General features: G+C 53.7%; 2 long non-coding RNA genes across 3 annotated transcripts in view; one reads left to right on the top strand and one right to left on the bottom strand.

Moving 5' to 3' along the window:
• Positions 1-11,223, bottom strand: part of LOC113938683 — a 22,312-nt gene extending 11,089 nt beyond the window's left edge. The window contains exons 1-2 of one of the 2 annotated variants that reach the window (XR_003524938.2): positions 11,103-11,223; positions 3,720-3,911 (exon numbers count right to left, since the gene is read on the bottom strand). This is a non-coding gene — a long non-coding RNA (uncharacterized LOC113938683). The remainder of the gene's footprint in view (positions 1-3,719; positions 3,912-11,102) is intronic. The other variant, XR_003524937.2, reaches the window with a different exon arrangement.
• The window catches only part of LOC113938684, a 26,049-nt gene continuing 17,313 nt past the window's right edge, over positions 10,625-19,360 (top strand). The window contains exons 1-2 of the long non-coding RNA XR_003524939.1: positions 10,625-10,746; positions 15,964-16,092. This is a non-coding gene — a long non-coding RNA (uncharacterized LOC113938684). The remainder of the gene's footprint in view (positions 10,747-15,963; positions 16,093-19,360) is intronic.

Raw genomic sequence — 19,360 nt, 5'->3', positions numbered from 1 at the left:
TGCCCTTCATAAGCATGGGCTCTCAACAACCCTACAAGGCAGGATGAGCAAATCAGGATTCAGAAAAGTCAAGCGAATTGCTTGAAGTCACATGGAAAAGGAGTCAGTATACCCCACTTCCAACAAGAAGACCAACCGTAGGGGAGCTTGGGTGGCTCCGTTGTTAAGCGTCTGCCTTCGGCTCAGGTCATGATCCCAGGGTCCTGGAATCGAGCCCCGCATCGGGCTCCCTGCTCAGCAGAAAGCCTGCTTCTCCCTCTCCCACTCCCCCTGCTTGTGTTCCCTCTCTCGCTGTGTCTCTGTCATATAAATAAATGAAATCTTAAAAAAAAAAAAAAAAGACCAACTGAAGATGTGTGGGCATATATCTGACTCTCTGAGGACACCCTGAGCAACCTGGGGTCAGGGTCCACATCTGAAACTTTTTTCCATTTCCAGACCAAACCCAGGGCACTCCATATGCCAGGCCCGCAATAAAAACATAATCACTGCAAGAAGGCATGACCAATTTACAGGGTTTTCCTTGAAAAATTTTAGAAGCTCAGAGGCTCTTCCTTCTTACATTTTTTTCTCCTAAATATCTTTCACTTGAAAACTCTCTGAGTCATTCTTTGGATTCATTTTAGTTCTTCTAAAATGGTGGCCTTGTGTGTGTGTGTGTGTGTGTGTGTGTGTGTGTGTGTGTGTGTGTGTGTGTATGTGTGGGCGGGCAGGGTGTAAAAAGCAGTATTTCCCACATTCTCAGCCCGGACTATAATATGTATCTACCCAGCCTTCTATTTCTCCATTTATCTGCCTGCCATCAATCTACCTACACACTTCCAAGCACCCATTCTATTCACTCACTCTGTGGAACATTCCATTCATTCTTCCATTGATTGATAAATTCAGTCATCATCCATCTATCTGTCCATCCCTTCATCCACCAATCCATCCATCCGTCCGTCCGTCCGTCCGTCCGTCCATCCATCCATCCATCCATCCATCCATCCATTCTTTCATCCCCCATCTATCCATCCATCTCTCCCTCCCTCCATCCACAAACACCTACCAAGCATCTCCTTTGCGCCAAGCCCTATGCTGGACTCAGAGGCCCTAGAAACAAATAAGACTTGGTCCTCGACCTCACAGAGCTCCCAGTACAGTGGGAGAGACAGCTATGAGGGCTGGTAGGAAGGGCTGGTTCATTCATTCATTCTGCCTATGTTCCATGCTGCCTCCTATGGGTCAAGCAGTGTTAGACCCTGGGGAACAAAAATAAAGGAGACGAGGTCCTTGGGCTCCCATCCTAGCGAGAGCGACAGTAAATATGAACCCAGGCAGGAAGTGCGTGTTCAATAATAATTTTGTTCATCCGCACGTGTTTGCTGATGCCCCCCACATGCCGGACCTGGGCTCTGGGGACACCAAGATGTGAAAGATTCACTCTTATCCACTAGGAGCACAGTCCAGAGACTGAGCAGAGAGTTTGTGCAGAACGTGGTATCAGCTGCCGTCAGGGTGTGAGCAGGGCTGCACCGAAGCAGGGAAGGCGGTCTGGGGAGCTTCCCGGGGGAGGTCGGGCCTGGTCTGAGCCTCAGGGACCTGCTGCGTTCTGCTGGTTAGCTCTGCTCCCCGGGCTCCTCGCAGCCTTCTTTCCTCCCTTCTGCAGAAGGTGAAGGTCAGACTCAGGGGCCCCCAGCCACCCCCTCCTTCCCACTCAAGCAGCTCTTTTGAGGCTAGGACTCAAACCCTGTCTCAGGGCAAGGCCCTGGAGAGCTAGCTGGCCAGAACTTGGAGACTATCCCACAGTGACCAAGGTCCATCAGTGACATTGAGATTGTTTGTGCAAATATGCTCCATTTTCCTATGCAGTCTTGTTTACAGAAAAAAACCCAATTCTGCTAACATGACTTCTGGTGGCGTGTGAAGGGGGTGGCTGAGAGTGTCTACCATGCACGGCGCCCTAGGGAACAGAGCCATTGGTGCCAGGGGGAGGCGAGGGGCAGAGGTCAGGCTGGAGGTGGCAACAGGGGCCAGGTCATGCAGGACCTCACAGGCCTTAGGAAGAGCTCGGGGTTTGCTGTGAATGGTAATGGAGAGGAGTTGAGCTGGACTCCACTGGGTTAAAACATAAAATTCAAAACCTCCAGATGGCTCATGACTAGTTCATCGGCTCATTCATTCATTCAACCAATATTTGAGTACCTACTCGGTTCCAAGCACAGTTCCAGGCACTGGGGGATCAAGGGTGAACATAACAGCCACAGACCTTGCCTTCTTGGTATCAGTGGGGACACAGACCCTAAATCAAATAATCACACAGTGAAATACAATGACAACTGCTATCAGGGAAGTCTTCTCTCAGGGGACACAGAAGCAGCTGGTTTAATCATTCAGCCAATGTGTCAGGCACTGTGCTGGGTGAGCAAGGCAGGGATGCAGGTGAGCAAGGCAGACCTAGTCCCTACCCTCAGGAGCTGATGTTCTAGTGGGGGAGACACACCCCGAAACAAACAACAGCGCAGTGAGGTAAATGCAGTTGGGGTCCTGTAGAGGGGCTGTGGAAGCAGGGAGGGCTTCCTGGAGGAAGGGGCATGAACAGGAGTTAGCGAGGTAAGGGACTGTGTATGGAGGAGGTGAGGGAGGGGCAGGTGGGGTGTCTCTCCTGTGACCCGCTGGACTCAGGGGGCCGGGGGGGGGCAGGAGAAGATGCCATAGCTTTGGGGGAAGGTCAAGACTCTGTGGAATGAGGGCCAAGGCCATGACCCAGGGAGGCTGAGGGTATCTCTGGGGCGCCCTCTGTCTCTCCATCTCTGTCTCTTCTGTTTCTCTCATTATCTCCGTCTCTGGCTTTCACTGTCAGATGCTAACAGGTCCTCGGATCCTCTCGGTGTCTCTTGGTCCCTGTTTCTCTTTCTCTTTTTTCCTACACTCTGGTCATCTTCACGAGATGTCAGTAAGAGACAAGGATACTGGGAAAAACCCGGGGCGGGTGGGCAGGAAGCGAGGTCAGGGGCACAAGGACAGCTGAGCACAGGGACAGGCGGTGACTGAATGTTCTGTTTTGGAAAGACAGCTCTGGTCGGGGGCGAAGGTGGAAATCCGATAACCTGGCCTAACCCTGCTCCAGCCAGCCCTCTGGCCAGCGGCCCGTGACCCGTGGATGCTGCACAGAATTTTCCCAGAGGGAGGGGACAAAGGGGGAAAATGGCCCACGGGCAGCTTTCCCTCTGCAAGTGGGACCAACAGGAAGGGATGGAAATAAGGGAAGAGCGAATGCCCCAGTGAGATCTCGCCGTGGCCTGCTTGTCTCTACATGCTTTTCAAAGGTTTAACAACTTCAGAAGTGCCTATGTGTGCGCCAGGCACCAGGTCCTCGCTAACCCTCCCAAGCAGAGCATTTGGGTTTGAGACCGTGGACTCTGGAGCCAGACCACCTGAGTCTGAATGCTGGTTTTGCAAATGTCGAGTTCTGTAACCCGGCCTCTTTTCTTCACGTGTGAAACGGGAAAGAAAATAGCACCTGTCTCATACATGGGAGGTCAAGTTTAATACTAGCTAATACACGTAACAAAGTAAGTGCTCAACAAAATTCAAATATTTTTATGTCAGCTTTGTGATTGAAGAGCTAATGCTAAGGAGGCAGAGGGAGTCACGTTCAAATCCCTGCTCCACCGCTTCCTAGCTCTGTGACCTTGGTTAGGGCTCATAACCTCTCTGGCTGTCTCTCTTCCTACCTGGTAAGTGAGGATGGTTGTAGGCCTCGCCTCAGTGGTGGTTGAGAGGTTCTATGTGCGTGTCAAAGTAGATAGAAAGCACTCACTTCCCAGGTGAAGATAAGTCTCGAAGAAGTTCATTCTTTTCCTCCATATGTCCAGTAGGCTCCTGGGCCTCAGAGCACTCATGATGTACTGGGTCCTCGGCTCTTCCTGTTTGGGAAGACAGCAGCGGGCAGCTGGAGAGGGAGCGAGCCCCCTGGGGGCCCAAATGAGACCTGACAACAGCCTTCCCGTGCAGGCATTATCAACCCATTTCACAGAGGTGGAAACTGAGGTCTGGAGAGGTAAGTAGGCCGCCAAGGCCAAAGGTTCGTGAGCACCGGCTCCTCGGAGCTGCTCTTGACCTGAACTTCTGTGACAACTCCACCCACCACTTCCTCTTGTCCTCAGAGGCAGCTGGGACCTCGACCTCTCTCACACTCTCGGCTTTGTCCTCCTGCCTTGGCATCCCCAGATGGCCCAGAGTGTGCCTCAGAAATGTTGTTGTACCAGACAGAATCTGCAAGCCCAACGGGCTATGCTGTTCCTGAATTAACCTTCCCATCCCTGGCCTGCTTCCTTATCCTATGCCAGCCAGCTGGAGGAAAACAAGAGGGCCATGAAGCCCCAGAGCACCTCCCTCACTACCAGGTGAAGCAGGTGCCAGGTGCAGGAAGGGACAGAATGGGGTCTTGGGGTCTGGAACCCCAGAGTCCCAGGTTCTCATGCCTGGCTCTGTGAGTCCGGCCATGGCACTTCCTCTCTCTGAGCCTCACTTTCTTTGTCTGTAGAATGGGCACAACCATCATAATCTCCACCCCTTTCAGTTGATGTGCAGAATAGAGAGAGCACGGGCAGGGGGCAGGTGCTCAGAAAATGACAATTGTCCTTGCTATGTGGGAGGGGTGGCTGAAAGCCTCTCCCCCAACCCCAATCCCTCAAGCCCAGTTTGGCTTCTTATGGTCAGTGGTGAACTCCTCGTGAGGAAGCAGAGTGGGTAAGAGCATGAGCCCCAGTCTTGACTGCCTGGAGTCAAATCCTGCCTCTGCCACCTGCGAGCTGTGTGACCCCCGCTAAGTGACTTAACTTCTGTGGGCCTTAGTTTCCCCATTCCTGAAGAGAGGTAATAATAGTCCCCGTCTCTCTGACTTGTTGTGACGATCAAACAGGTTCACAGATGTAAAGGCTGGGATCCTGCCAGCACACAGTGAGAGCTAGGGAAGAGTTTGCTGCTCTTCAGACCCCGAAGGCAGAAGGGACCTGGTCTTCCGCACAATTTATAAAGGCCTCAGGGCCAGGGAAGGAGTGGAGGAGCCGGGAGAAGAATGCCATCTGACCCAGGAGGGATTCTGCAAAGCAAGATCCGTCACATTGGCAAAGGGCTTTGTGCGGGTCCCTCGGGGGCCCAGGGAAGGGCTGCCCCCCATCCGTGCTTCCGTGAGAGCCCAGCGCAGCGTTTGGCCTTCTCCATAAGGTGGAAGGATCATCCTTCCAGTTGCTCCGCCTTGAACCCTGAACTCATCCCCGATTTCTGGATTTCTGTCACATCTGGTGGAGCAGCGTGGCCTGTCAGCTCTACTTTCTGAACAAATCCAGAACGCGAGGCTCTGGACTTCTCCTCTCCCCACGGCCACGGCCACGGCCACACCCTGGGCCCGGTCATTATCTCCTACGGCCCGGACCGTCGCAGATACCTCCTCCGTGACTGTGGCCCTTCCCTCCTCGCCCCTGCAGTCCAATGCTCCACACGCAGCTAGAGTGGGTCTTTCAGAACCTAGAACCTAGGCCACGCCCTCCTCTGCGCAGGACCCTGCACAGTTCCCCGCACAGTTCCCTGCACAGTTCCCTGCACAGTTCCCATCTGCCCTAGAGAAAAGCCCGAGGCCCTCCAATGACGTGCAAGGCTCGGCCCCTCGACCCTCTGCCTTCACTGCTTCCCACGAAACCCCTCACTCGGGCCGCCCCAGCCACACTGGCCCTCTCCTCATCCTCACACAGGCCAAGCACAATCTCAGGGCCTTGGCACCTGCTCCTTCCTCCGCAGGGGACGCTCTTCCTCCAGATAGCCCCCTTGCTCCCTCCCGCATTACCCATTAATGTGGAGCCTGCTCTCCACCTCCCAAATGTCAGCTCCACAAGGACAGGGGCTGGTCTCCATGCCTTGTTCATTGTCGCGTGTCAACACACCCAGGCAACCAATAAATAGGGGTGAACGTGTCACCTTCGCCGCTGCTGGAGAATGACAGCCGGAGGCCAGGAGAGGCCGGGACCACAACAGGCTCTGGCAGCCGGCTGGGCTGGAGAGGCTGGGGGCCCACCGGGGGTGGGGGTGGGGCAGGAATGGTCCCTCCCGGATGGAGCGGAGATGATGGGATGGGGACGAGATTGGGGGGGAGGACGGAGCCCTGCTACCTGGCCTGAGGGTCTGGAAGGATGGAGCTGCCACTGAGTGGGAGGGGGAGCCGGGGGGAGGGGCAGGTTTTGATCGGGGACGTGTCAGCTGAGAGCTGGCTCTCAGGCTTTGCTGAGGCCTGGCCACTGTCCCCGGGGCTCAGGAGCCAGCAGAGTGAGACACTGAGCCCCCGACTTCTTGGCACTTTCCCGAGAACTTGAATGCCAGAGCTGCCACAGACTCACCAGGAAGCCTTGAACCACCGCGTGCCATCTCTCCCCGGCCTCGCTTTTCCCATCTGTCAATGGGATGACAATCCCTCCTCCCAAGGCTCTGGTGAGACCCAGTGATCTAATGCCTCTGAAGTGCCTGGCACCTGGTGGGCACTTGACCAGAGCTCATTTGTCCCCTGTCCAGCCCCCAGGCTGGCTGCCCCCCAGGGGACTGTGCTGTGAGCATTATTTTTAACTGTGGCTCCAGCAAGCTGGGCAGTGGCTCTGAAGGCCGCGGGAAGACCACAGGGTGAGCAACATCCCAGCTCCCTCGATGCCAGGAGGCCGTGGCGTGGAAACATCAGGGGAGGCCACCCTGGGCCCAGGCTTTGGTAACCCTTTATATGGAATTATGTCATGTCACCCGGTGCTGTTTATAAACAGCACTGACCTTTCCCAAGCAGGGGACTGGGGGAGGGGGCTGCAGCCCAGTCTCCCCGCCCCTCACCCTCAGCCCGAGCTGGTGGGGTTCCCTCCCATCAGCCCTCATTCACAGAGCAAACTTGGGGCGGCTGGCCTCTGGCCAGACTTGGCCTGCTTGTTTCAACACCTCTGAGCATTTTGCAGCTGACCAGCCCTGGGGTATTTTTAAACGCTGGCCTCGGCCAACCTCTTTGTCACATTCCAGTCGGGGCTTGGATTTAGTGCATGTCCCAGTTTAGGGTAGTCCGGGGGTGATGGCAGGGGGGCAGGATTCGTTGACAACAAACATTTAACAAAATTCCAGGACCTGTGGTCCTACTGTGTGCCGGGCCTTGTAGCAGGAATGGAGAGGCACCAGGTGACCTCACTCACAGAGCCTGTTCTCAAGGTGGTCCTAGTTTGTCGAGGACGCTGTGACTGAGGTTAAGTGGAGGCTAAGACAGCAATGACACCTCAGATGTCCACAGGGCCCAGCAGGTTACGTAAATGAGTGAAGGGGGACCTGCGGGAGGTGACAGGGAGGGGTGGGAGATGCCGTGGACCTATCGGAAGGGGGAGCCTCCCCCTCAGTTCCGGCCTCTGTCAGCGCGAGAGACTCAAGACCAGTATGCCCAGACCTTCTGACTTTCCCAAAGATGCTGCAAACCTAGGTTTATGTGGACTTTCCTGCAAACATTTCTTGACTTTCAAATGTTGGCAACAAATTTTTTTTTAATGTTGAAAACATTCTGAGAGCCAAATGAAACCCGTTTGTGGGCTGGACTCAGCCTACAGAGTCAAGTAGATGGAGGCAAACAATTTGTGCTTTCTGATACAAACAGATGCATTAGAAAAGGCTCAACAAACTCAGGCTGAGCACCTGCTCCGAGCTTCCTCTACTATTCCAGGCCCTGGGGAAACAGCGGGAAACAGGATGGACAACATCCCTGTCCTCGCTGCTTTATTTCCAGGGCTGTGCCCGAGCCGGCTTGTACTGGCTTGTGAATCCTGCAAGCTGGTTGTTAGACACAGCCATCATTAGGAATTAAATTACATGAACTTACAATTAAATAAATTATAATCAAAAACAAAGGTAACAACTACTCAAACTTATCACTCTCTAATTGTTTCATTATTGTCTATATTCTCAAGCTTATTCACATCTATTGCATCTATTATATCATACAATATCACGCTGTTAATATGATGGAAAGAGTATATAATGGCCAGGGCGCTGCGCATCTCCCCTCAACTCCAAGTTCAGTGAATTCATGTTGAAATTGGTCATGGTGGGAGTATTTACACCAAAAATTGGCAAAGGTAAAATCAGAGCTCCCCCTTGCTGAGAGCCAGTTGTTAAACATTTAGCAGCAGACCAGATTAAGACAAATGTACTGATAATATGTAATATGTCAGATGCCTACGATGAAGGAAAATAAAGTAGGTAGAGGGTTTGGTGGTGATGCAGGAGAGTATTTTAGATGGGCAGGCCAGGAGGAGATGATACTCGAGCAGAGACCTGAATAAAGTGAGAGAATGAGTCAGACAGATATCTGGCAGGAGGAGGTTCAGGCAAAAAGAACAGCAAGTTTCGGCCTGGGGACAGGTACAAGCTTGCTAGTTTGGGACAGGGAGGAGGCAAGAGTGGCAGGAACAGAGTGAGGGAGGGAGGGTAGGGATGAAGCTGGGGAGGTAGGCAAAGGTCAGATCATACGAGGTCTTATAGGCCACGGTGAGGAGGATGATTTTTACTTTAAGGGAGATAGGAGATCTAGAGGGTTTTGAGCAGGGGAATGGCAGACTTAATTTGTCTTTTAAACAGTTTCCTCTGACTGTGGTGGGTGGAGTGGAACAAAGCTGGAAGCTGGGAGAGTAGGGAGGAGGCCACGATCACATTCCAGGCAGGTGAGGATGGTGGCTATACAGGCGACAAGGATTCGGAATGTGTTTGGCAGTCAAATCAATAGGACTTCTGATGAATGGGATGTGTGGGGTGAGGGAACAGGGGGTCAGATATGCTCCCCAGGTTTTGGCCTGAGCGCCTGTGTTTGTCGGGGGCGGGGGGCACCATCTCCTGAGATGAGACCAGAAGGCGGGACCAGGACCTAGGAGGGGAATCGGGGGGCTCTGTTTTGTGATGTTTGAAGGGGGTGGTACCCAGGTGGAGGTGTCAACTGGCCAGTTGGGCACTGGAGTCCGGAGCACAAGGTAGTTCTAGAAGCAGTGTCTTTCTCTTGCTACAGCAACCCCAAGCCAGGGGAAACGCTGCTGGGGGTTGAGGAGGGTTCTGGGAAGGCCTTACACTGAAGAAGTTGTAAAGTTTAAGGAGAGGCATCTGGCAGGTGGAGAATGGAGGAATAGCATTCTGCAGGAGGGAACAGCAAGGCCAAAGGCCCAGTATAACCTTTTTGTAGAATGGTGTGGGAGGGGAGGCCAGGGTGGGAGAGGAGGCTAGCGAGGCAGAAGAGCAGATCTGGGAAAGGACTGTTTGCTCTACCAAAGGAGGCTGGAGGGTGCCCTCAGGGTGCTGGGGTGAATTGTGAGCAGGTGTAGGCCACAGAGAGCACCTTAGGAAGGAAACACTTCATCCCCTTCGGCCCTTACTTAACGTTGCATGGGATTCAGAGCCTCCCGCGCCCTGCTCCCAGCATACACAGCAAAACCCCCTCCTAGTCAGCCGGAGCCTTGGCCAACCCGCCAGTGTCTTGGAGAATTTATGCCAACGAGCCAGGAAAACAAAACAACCCTGAGGGGAGGGAGGAGAGTTAAAAAAATATTCTGGAACCTTTGGTTTCTGGATTCCCATCATGCGGAAGGACCAGAAGTTCACTTCCCGGGACTGACCAAGGTGACCAAGCACGGCAGGGAGCTCGGGGGTTCACAGGACCTTTGCGACCATCTCTGGGAAGAGGCACTGGGGTCAAGGGGTCTGGCCCTGGGACTTGGGGCCCGCCCTGTCCCCATTTCGGGTCTGAGTTCAAGGCAGGCTTTTCTGCCACGTACTTGCTGTGTGATCTTGGGCAAGTCATTGGTCTTTCTGAGCCTCAATTTTCCTATCCAGTGGGATAAGGGCTAATAATGGCATCTATAACCCTGTCACTCACCTGCGCCCAGCGATTACTAGGGATGAAGTTGAGATAACATAGGTCGATAATCGAGCCCAGGGCCTAGCTCATGCTACTCTCCTGATAAATGTCAGCTGTCAATCATTATTGGTAATGCTATTATTCATTATCGAGCGCTTACTTATGCCAGGCTTTGAGCTGCACGCACTACCTCATTTAAGCCTCATTCCCTCCCTGGGAGTGAGGATTATTATCAATTCCATTTTACACACAGGGAAACAGAGCCTTGGAGAGTGGACCAGGCTTGGCGAGTTAAAATTGCTAGTGGGGGACACAGCAGGAATTTGAACTTATATCTGCCCTCAAAATCTGTTCGTGTGTTCGTTCTGGGTTCTGTCTCCTGTGAATCAAACCAGGTTCCAGAATTTGGGGAAAGAGTAGTCCGTGTGACCCTCAGCATCCATCCACACCAGTGGGCGCCCCTGCCTTTCCCAGAGCCAGCCAGCTCAGACCACACACATGTCCTAGGGTGTAGACAGGACACGAATGATGGCTGCCCCAGGGCAGCAAAGGGCCTGGAGAAGCAGAGCCCTAGGCCAGGCTGAGGCCTTCCTCTTGAATCAGGAGTCCAGCCGGGCACCCGCGGCCCATCAATAAACGTGCCCCAAAATAGCTTGCTGGGCCCGGCCAGGACAGAAGACCAGGACGTCCTGTTCCCACTGGCTCTGGCCGGAGAGTGACCGTGTACTTGGCCTTCCCCATTGGAGGCTATTGGAAGGGAGGGCAGAGCTCATCCTGCCTGAGGACTCATGGGAATAAGCTGGGCACCAAACCTCCCGACCTGGGCACCGTGGGGCTTCCGGAAGGCACCGCTGGTGATTGAGATGGCTTCGGGGGCTGGGGGGGGGGGGTTGGACTGGGCCTCTCCTCTTAGTAGGCCGCTTCCCGGGCCGTTCAGAGCGCGGACGCCAGCCTCACGAGCTGTCAGGGTGCCCTCTGGGCTTCATCCGCATCACCGACTTAGCGCTCACACCCGCCCCGGAGGGGGCTCCCGTGTCCCTCCCTTCCAGATGGGGAAACCCTGGCTCACCCACCCAGGTGCACACAGCCAGTTACGCAGCCGCCCCAGGATTTAAACCCGGTTATGTGTCCCGTTGCAACTACAACACACTATGGGAAACTCAGTGGCTTAAAACAACACAAATGGTCGGAAGTCCCAAATGGGTCTCACGTGGCTAAAATCCAGGTGTCAGCAGGGCTGTGTTCCTTCCGGAGGCTCTGCTCCTTGCCTTCTCCAGCTTCCAGAGGCCACAGTCCTCGGCTCTGACCTCTGTTCTGTTGACACATCAACTTCTCTGACTGGGACCTTCCTGCCTCCCTCTTAAAAGGACCCTGTGATGACGTGGGCCCTACGGGATCACCCAGGTTGATCTCCCATCCTAAGACCCTTAACTTTATCCCATCTGCAAAGTCCCCTTTGCTGTGTAAGATCACATTTTCTCAGGTCCTGGGGATCAGGACGTGGACATCTTTGTGGAACCCTCATTCCACCTACCATGAACCCCGAACCCACCCTTTTGGGCTTTGCCTGAGAGCACTCCAGGCTGCAGGGCCAAGAGTGGGCCGAGGAGACGTAGCGTGGTGGTCGGAAGAGTGGGTAGCCTGGGTCTCTCCGAAGTAAGCCTGGGGCCCTTATGGGAGAAGGTTCCTGGGCGAGAGACGGCAGGCCCAGAGACGATGAAGTGGGCCAGCCTGGGACATGGGGACCCGGGGGTGGGGCGCGGTACCCAGAACACTACTCCCACTGACTGGTGCCAAAGGAGAAGTAGGCCCAGGTGGCCAGAGCTGTTGACTTTCCAAAAGAATCTGGAAATCCTGGGTTTAGGTGACATCTCCAATTTTTAGGAGTCAGCAAATGATACCAAATTGAGAGGGGGCAAGCCCCTACTCACATGTATATACACACGCTGTGCATGAGGTCACACAGAACACGTCTGAGGCCAGACGGGACCCATAGGCTGTGAATTCCTGACCTCAGGCCCTGCCCGGGGAAGGAAGGCATGTCCTCGCTGAGGGGAGGAGAGGCTGGGACATCTGTGCGGGAGCCAGACGGTGCTCCCCGGCCAGCTCTGCCAGGTGGCGGAAGCCTGGACAGAAGGTAGTCAAGAAAGGGACAGCGGGCTTCAGCAAAGAGCAGGGGCAGACAGAAGCCAGAAGACTTGAGCTCCACTTCCGGCCGTGACCCCAGGCAGTCAGGTGGGCTGTGTGGCCTGGGACAGGTTACCTGGCCTCTCGGTGCACTCCCCAGAGTCACACATTCTGGTCTATGAGCCAGGTGCCATTCTGGCCCCAGGGACTCAGCACCGTGCAAAGCAGGGCAAGCACCTGCCTCCTGTGGCCGTGGATGGGCCACTGATGTGGAATGAGCCTGGGGCTTACTGAGGAGGAACTGAAAACCATCCAGTTCCTCCACTGACCCCTGGTTTCCCTGCCTTGCCCTTAGTGTGAGGCTAACGGAAGACTTTCACTCATTCATTGAGCACCAACTCCATGTCCTATAGTCTATCCTCAAAACCTCTGAGGCTGGTGTTACTGGCCCCATGTCACAGGTGGAGATGCCGTGGCCAAGACACACAGGCCACATTCGCCAGACTTGGGAAGGAGCCTCTGCCCCAGAAACTATTCTCTTGGCCCCTGTGCCTTAGGCCTCAGCTATTTATCAGTCCTGGGGAAGCTCTTAGGGTCACTGGCCGGGGCAACCTTGCAGGTAACATGAAGGAAGTGTCCTCTGTCCGCTAAACTTTGTTCTGAATTTGCCTCTTTCCAACTTCAAACAGGCGCCAAGTCCCGACCTTGTTGACCAAAGGCCCTTGGTGCCTTTAGAGATTTCAAACAACTGGTCATCTTTCAGCCTTCTGGACTTGAGACCTGGGCAGTTTTCAGCCTCTGCACCCGAGGCTGGGCTGACTCCCTGAAAGCCATTTTTTTTTAAAGATTTTATTTATTCATTTGAGAGAGAGAGAGAGAGAGAGAGAGAGGACAAGCAGAGGGAATGGTGGAGGGAGAGGGAGAGGCAGACTCCCTGCTGAGCAGGGATTCCCTCCGGAGGGCTCGATCCGGGGACCTGGGGATCATGACTTGAGCCCAAGGCAGACGCCTAACTGACTGAGCCACCCAGGCGCCCCTCCCTAAACCGTTTTAAAATAACAGTGGCCAAGGACAGGACCTACTGTGCTCCAGGCACTCGACAGACACGGGCTCACTTAACCTTTAACAAGCCTGCGGGGCGGGCGACTAGGACGGCTGAGGGAGCTGAGAGGCTGGGTGGGATGAAGTCACGTGCCCAAAGCCACACGAGCCTAAGTAGGACAGATCCAAAGCCACCCTGGGAGCCCTTGGGCCATGTGGCTCCACCAGCCACTGGGTGGGGAGAGGTTTCTGCTCTTCACCAAGAACCTCACCCTCCTTGTACCCACTTCACCGGCAGGGCGAATGCCTGAGAGCTGCAGTTTTCACTAATCCCCTGTTTGAGGGCTGCTTCCTGGACTGGGGGCCAGGTTGCTAACGTGTTCAGGGGGTCCCTTTCCAAGCCCCTTCTCTCGTCTCGTAAGTGGGCTTCCGTGGTGGGGAAATCCTGTCCATTCCCCGCCCCCCGCCCCCCCCCCCCCCCGCCATGGAATCTCCTTTGTGGGGGAAGGCGACAAGGGAATTGATGGGGACGCCTTGGGCAGGTTTTGGGGTCCCTGATTCTAAACGCCCAGGGAAAAGCTGGCAGGAGGGTGGGTGGGGAGTTGCCCAATTCAAATTTGGCCAGTTCTTACCAGCTCCAGAGTTCTAGCAGGCGGTGGAATCAAAGGAGCCCCCGGCTGTTTATTTCCCCCCTCTCCTTTTTGGAACAAGGAGATCAAAGCAAATCCTCTGCTCTGCCCACCTCCTCCCTCCTTTTTCCTTCTCTCTCTCACAAGCCTGAGAACCAAGAATCCCAGAGCTGAGAAGGTTTCCCCGGCGCAGCTTTGCCCTGAGCCCTGGGCCGAGCATTTCATGGGAACAATGGCACAGGTCGTGCAGATGATGAAGCGACAGCTCGTACTAACCCCACTGGCAGAGGACAAAACAGAGACCCTGGAGCCACTCTTCACAGGTGGCTCAAGCCTCTCTGACTCCCAGCTCAACACTCTTAACAGCTCCTCGAGCCACATTCCTCCTCTAGATTTGTATTTCCGCCTCGAAAAGTGAGCACAAAGGTACCTAACAGCAGAAATCCAGCTTCCCAGGAATGTTCCCTGGACCTCTCTGCTGTGCCCAGACCCGAGTTCAGGGGCCCCAAACTCCAGTGACCTCAGGGCCCGGGCAAGACACATGGATGATTGAAGGTGGTCAGGTGGGAGACAGTAGGGAGGGGTGGGGACTCTGGTGAATCATAAAGGCCCCGAGTTTCGACTCAGCACCAGCCCATGGCTGTCTTGGGAAAAGGAGGGCCCATTGTTGCCAGGGTTTTCAGGCAAGTCAGAACTCCAGAGGTTTCATGTGAAATCTCTGGATTTTTTAAAATATGGTGTAAGACAGAATTCTATTTTATTTTTTTTATTTTTTATTTTTTAAGATTTTATTTATTTGACAGAGGCACAGCGAGAGAGGGAACACAAGCAGCGGGAGTGGGAGAGGGAGAAGCAGGGAGCCCGACGCGGGGCTCGATCACAGGACCCTGGGATCACGACCTCAGCTGAAGGCAGATGCTTAACAACTGAGCCACCCAGGTGCCCCAGGATTCTATTTTACTTTAGTAATAAATAAACTGATACTGTACTATGCTGGCACCCTGGATTAAATATTCTATTTTTCCCAGCGAGTTGAAATACTGCCTTTGCCATAGTCCTTCCCACCCTTCTTCTATTTCATATTTTCCTTGGAAGCCCCGACATTAGTTTATCCAATGAAAAGACCCCATGGGCCACTACTTGAAATTGCATTAAGTTGATATGTGTTGGCACATTTGTCGTCATTAAGGATGTGGAATCTTCCTGTCTTAGTCTCATCTTATTTTGTGCCCCTTAGGAAGATGCTTTAGTTTTCTTCCAAAGTTGATTTTCAAGTGATGGCAAAATTCCAAGCTGTTGGAATTGCACGGGCCAAGGAACACCTCCTGTGGGCTGCGTTTGGCCTGGGGGGGCTCCCTGTTGCCCCCCTGAGATTCAGGGCAGCCTCACCCCATGCGGGAGACTCAGCATGCTGTCATTCAGTGATAACCCTGTCCCAGGCGGAGAGATCTCCAGGGCCAGGCAACTCTGGGCAGTCTGGGCTGAGAAAGTCTGGGATGTTCGCCGTTTGACCCACCCTGTGGGAAGGCAGGGCACCCACTTCCTTCACTCACGGCCAGATAAGCCTGTGGAGTCTCCCACCAGCTCATTTTTGACCAACACTGAAAATAATAAATGGAACCTAACCCAGATGGTTTGCTTTTTAAAAATCAGATTTATTTTTTAAAAGATTTTATTTGAGAGAGCGCGTGCGCATGAGCATGGGGGGGTGGAGAGGGAGAAGCAGACACCCCGCAGAGCAGGGAGCCCTATGTGGGGCCCGATCCCAGGACCCTGGGATCATGACCTGAGCCACCCAGGCGCCCCTAAAAAGTGAATTTTAAAAAATATTAGAAAATACAGTCAATTGATTGGGGAATGTCTCTCAAGGCCAACTGGGGCCAGGCACTGCCCAAGGAGCTGTGGACGGGGCACATGGGACCGGCTCCTGCTTTGTGGGTCTTACGGTCTAGCGGGGAACACAGATGAGAAACCCAGAACCACGAAAAGCCAAGGCACATCGCAGTGATGACTGATGCATGAAGAGACGAAGAAAGTTTACAGGATCAAGACAGACCAGAGGACCACTGTAGACAGGGGCTTGCAGATGCCTCTCAGCAGAGGTGACATTTTGCTAAGACCTGAATGATGGAAAAGAGGCAGCTGTGACACCCAGGAAAACCACTGTGACATTTGGGCATCTATAACTGCCAACTTTTTCACCTAGCTATATTTTTGTATATTACGTACATAAAAATGTACTTAATTTCTATTTTACATGTTTATCTTTTCCAGAAAAACGGAAGTGGCCACACATCGTGTTCTATAACCACCTTCTTTTCCCACTTGGAGCCTCAATTTCCCTGCCTGGAAACCAGAGAAGATCTTCCTAACTACCCCTGGTGAGGGTGAAGATCACCCTGAGTAAGTGGCCTCTACAGCTCATGTGACTGATCCCAAGATTAGCCATTGTCGGTATTTTAAAAATCACTTTTCAGTGGCAGCTCTGAGAGGTAGAGATTATCACTTCCATTTTGCAAGGGAGAGTTTAAGGCTCGGAGGCCCCAAACGTGGAAGGCTGAGATGTGACGCCGCTTGGGAGCCGGCAGCACGTCATTCCTCGGCCCCCCGGCCCCCGCCCCCCGGCCCTCAGAGCAAAACCTCAGCCAGACATTGCCCCTTCCTCCCCAGAAAGGAAGTTGAGACTGAAACCAGAGGCTTCTTTTTGGTGGTTGTTTTTTTTTTCCTCTGCGTGATGTTGTTCATTTTTATGAGCATCACACTTATCTGATGTCGCAGGTTTGGGGAACCCAAACCGCAAACACAAATATGCCGTGTTATTCTTTTAAGGATTGTGCAGCAAGATAAGGGAGTTTGGTGCTGGGGGATACCACGCAGGGTTTGTTTCTGCAGAATTGGGAGTGGCAGGGTTTGCTCTCTGGTTCAGTCGTCAGCATCTTTGGGGGGAGCTTGGTCACTGGTCACCCGGGCCACACTGCGTGTGCTGAGAATGCATGCCTTGCCCAGCACTAGCCAGAACAGCCAGGCTGTGGGCACAGGGGAAGCCCAGTGACAGCACCAACACCCAGCATCAGCATCTCCTGAGGATGCTGCAGAAAAGCCTGGTGGCCTGGCGTACCTGGGGCTCGGGCATGCTGCTGGTGTCCATCTTGGTAGATTCTGAGTTAACCTGAAGATCCTGTTTGGTTTTCCTGTGCTTTTTTTTTTTTCCTGTGCTTTTTGAGAACCACACTCAGACACCTGAATCCCCTCTCTGACCTAAGCGTCACCGGGCCTACAAAACCTTGCTTCCTGCTTTTCTGCCCAGGCCCCCAGGCAGACTGTTATCCACACGCAGCCAGAGGGATCCTGTGAAAACCTAAGTCAGGTCACGCCCGTCCTCGGCTCAAAACCCTCCTGTGGTTCCCTTCTCACTCAGGGTCAAAGCCAAATCCTTCCTGTGGCCTACCAGGCCTCTGTCTGCCTGGTCTTCCCTCCCTTCCTCTGCCTGCTCCTCCTTCATCTCTCCCGCACATTGCACTGGCCCCCACCAAGCCCCTTTGCCTCAGGGCCTTTGCACTTGCTGTCTTCTTGCTTCCTTCACTGAAATACCTCTTATCAGGGAGGCCATGCCTAACCCCCACCACAAGTGTCTTTCTCAAAATAACTGTTTTCTTATCCCACCTAATTTTTCTTGCTAGCTCTTTGTTACTGCCCAACATCTTAGATATTTATTCTTTTGTTTATTATCCTTTTGTGTTTCTCTGGTGCCTGAAAACTGCCTGGTGCATTGAGTAAGCTCCATAATTTCTTTTTTTGTGTGAATAAATGCAAGAATCTTGGGGCCAACCACTTCACACCAAAGGGGTTAGCTCAGATCACAGGACAATGAGAATCATAAAGGACTTTTAAACCGGGGACTTACATGATCACTTGGTGTAGGAACGATCACTACAGCTTCTGAGAAAGGCCACATGCCCTGAGTGTGAGGCGTGCCCCGTGCGTGGGCCACCAGATAGATGGTGTGGAATACAGACTTCATATCAATGCCTCCCTGGTGGGGATGTCTCAGGGATTAAACCAGATGCTTTGTGTGTGAGGCTTAGCCCCACGCTTGGCATGTGGTTAAGCACAAGCAAATGGTCACTAGAAGTACCAGCTGTAGTGAGCCAGGGAGCGTGCAGACAAGAGGATTAGCTGACATCCAGGTTCCTGGACTGAGCAATGGCCAGGAGGAGAATGCATGAGATTGGAAACAAAGGAGGAGGAAGTCTGGGGGTGGGCTTGACGTCACGGGTACCAGGGTCAGAGCAGGAGAAAGGATTGGGGGTTCTGCGAAGGGTCTAAGGGAAGGCGTCCAGTTGGCAGGGGGACTTGGCAGAGAGGCCTGGTGTGGAGGTACCGATCTGGAGATTCTTGGTGCAAAGGTGGGGACTGAAGGCTTGAGAATGGCCCTGAGTCAGAGATGGGGTGCAGAGAAGGAGCCGAGGCGGGGAGGGAATCCTGAGGGACTCCCAACGTCCCTCCTCTGCTCAGGGCTTCCATCCTGAGACTGCACTGATCTCCTCAGGCTGGAGAGGGAGCCCCCTCCTCGAGCACGCCGGCTGACGGTCCCTCAAATTAAAGAGGATCTTCTCGGCCAGGAGAAGAGCTGACAGGGCTTGAGGACTCCGCAACATCAGCCACACCTCTGTTAACCAGAACTCTTCTGTCCCGTCCTCGCCTCAACTCCCGGCGATCTCATCTCCAGTCCCACTACTAGTATCCGTCACCCACAGCTACAATCAGGCTGCGTAACAAACGAGCCCGAACCGTTTATTCTCTTGAATATGGAATGGCTCCCGGTCAGCTGACCCAGGGTGGGCTTGGCCAGGCGGCCCTGCTGGTCTCGGCCGGACCCGTTCCCAGAGCGCTGTTCGGCGGGAGGTCAGCAGACCCGGGCTGGCCTGGCTGGTGTGGCTCTGCTCCACACGTCTCTCATCTTTCTCTGGGACCCGTGGGCCATCCTGGGTGTGTCAGGTGACGGTGGCAGAAGAACAGGAGTCAGGTGGGAGCACGCAAGTTCTCCTATTAAAGCCTAGTCGCCGACGGACGAACGGTCACTTTCATCTCACTGGATTGGCCAAAGCAAGTCACGTGGCTGAACTCAAGGGGGGATATGCTCCGCCCTTCTGTGGGAGGGGCCACAGGTCTCCTGTCAAGAGGCGTGGATACAGGGAAGGGCCAAGAATGGGTTTCTCTTTGTTCTCCCTTCTCTCCCTCAAGAATATTCATCTTCAAGATCCCCCTCCCCAGCCCGAGGAGATAAATCAAGTCTCGGGACAAGCCCACACACTGCTGATGGTAGTGTAGAAAAAGAGAAAAAACACACGGCCCTGATAACATCATTGAATCTTTGAGCTAACAAGCCTTACACGACTTGTGCCCACTCGATACCCACTTTCCCTTGTGTCTTTGTTTACGGAACTCTGGTTGTATTTGGGGTGGCAGGGGTCAGCTGAAAGCACCCACTCTTCTAGACTCCCTCGCACCTGGGAGTGGTCATGTGATCCTGGTATGACCCAAATTTGGCAAGAGGGGTTCCTGGGAAAGATTTTAAAAGAGAGACCAACATGGTGGGCATGCTGCTCGCCTCTTGACCCTTCTTCCTGCCTGTAATGCAGATATCAGCTGGAGGTGGAGTGGCCATCTT

This window comes from Zalophus californianus, chromosome 8, assembly GCF_009762305.2.
Source record: "Zalophus californianus isolate mZalCal1 chromosome 8, mZalCal1.pri.v2, whole genome shotgun sequence".
In the NCBI taxonomy this organism is placed as follows: domain Eukaryota; kingdom Metazoa; phylum Chordata; class Mammalia; order Carnivora; family Otariidae; genus Zalophus; species Zalophus californianus.
The sequence above is the reverse complement of the archived record's forward strand: the minus strand, read 5'-3'. Positions and strand labels throughout refer to the sequence as shown.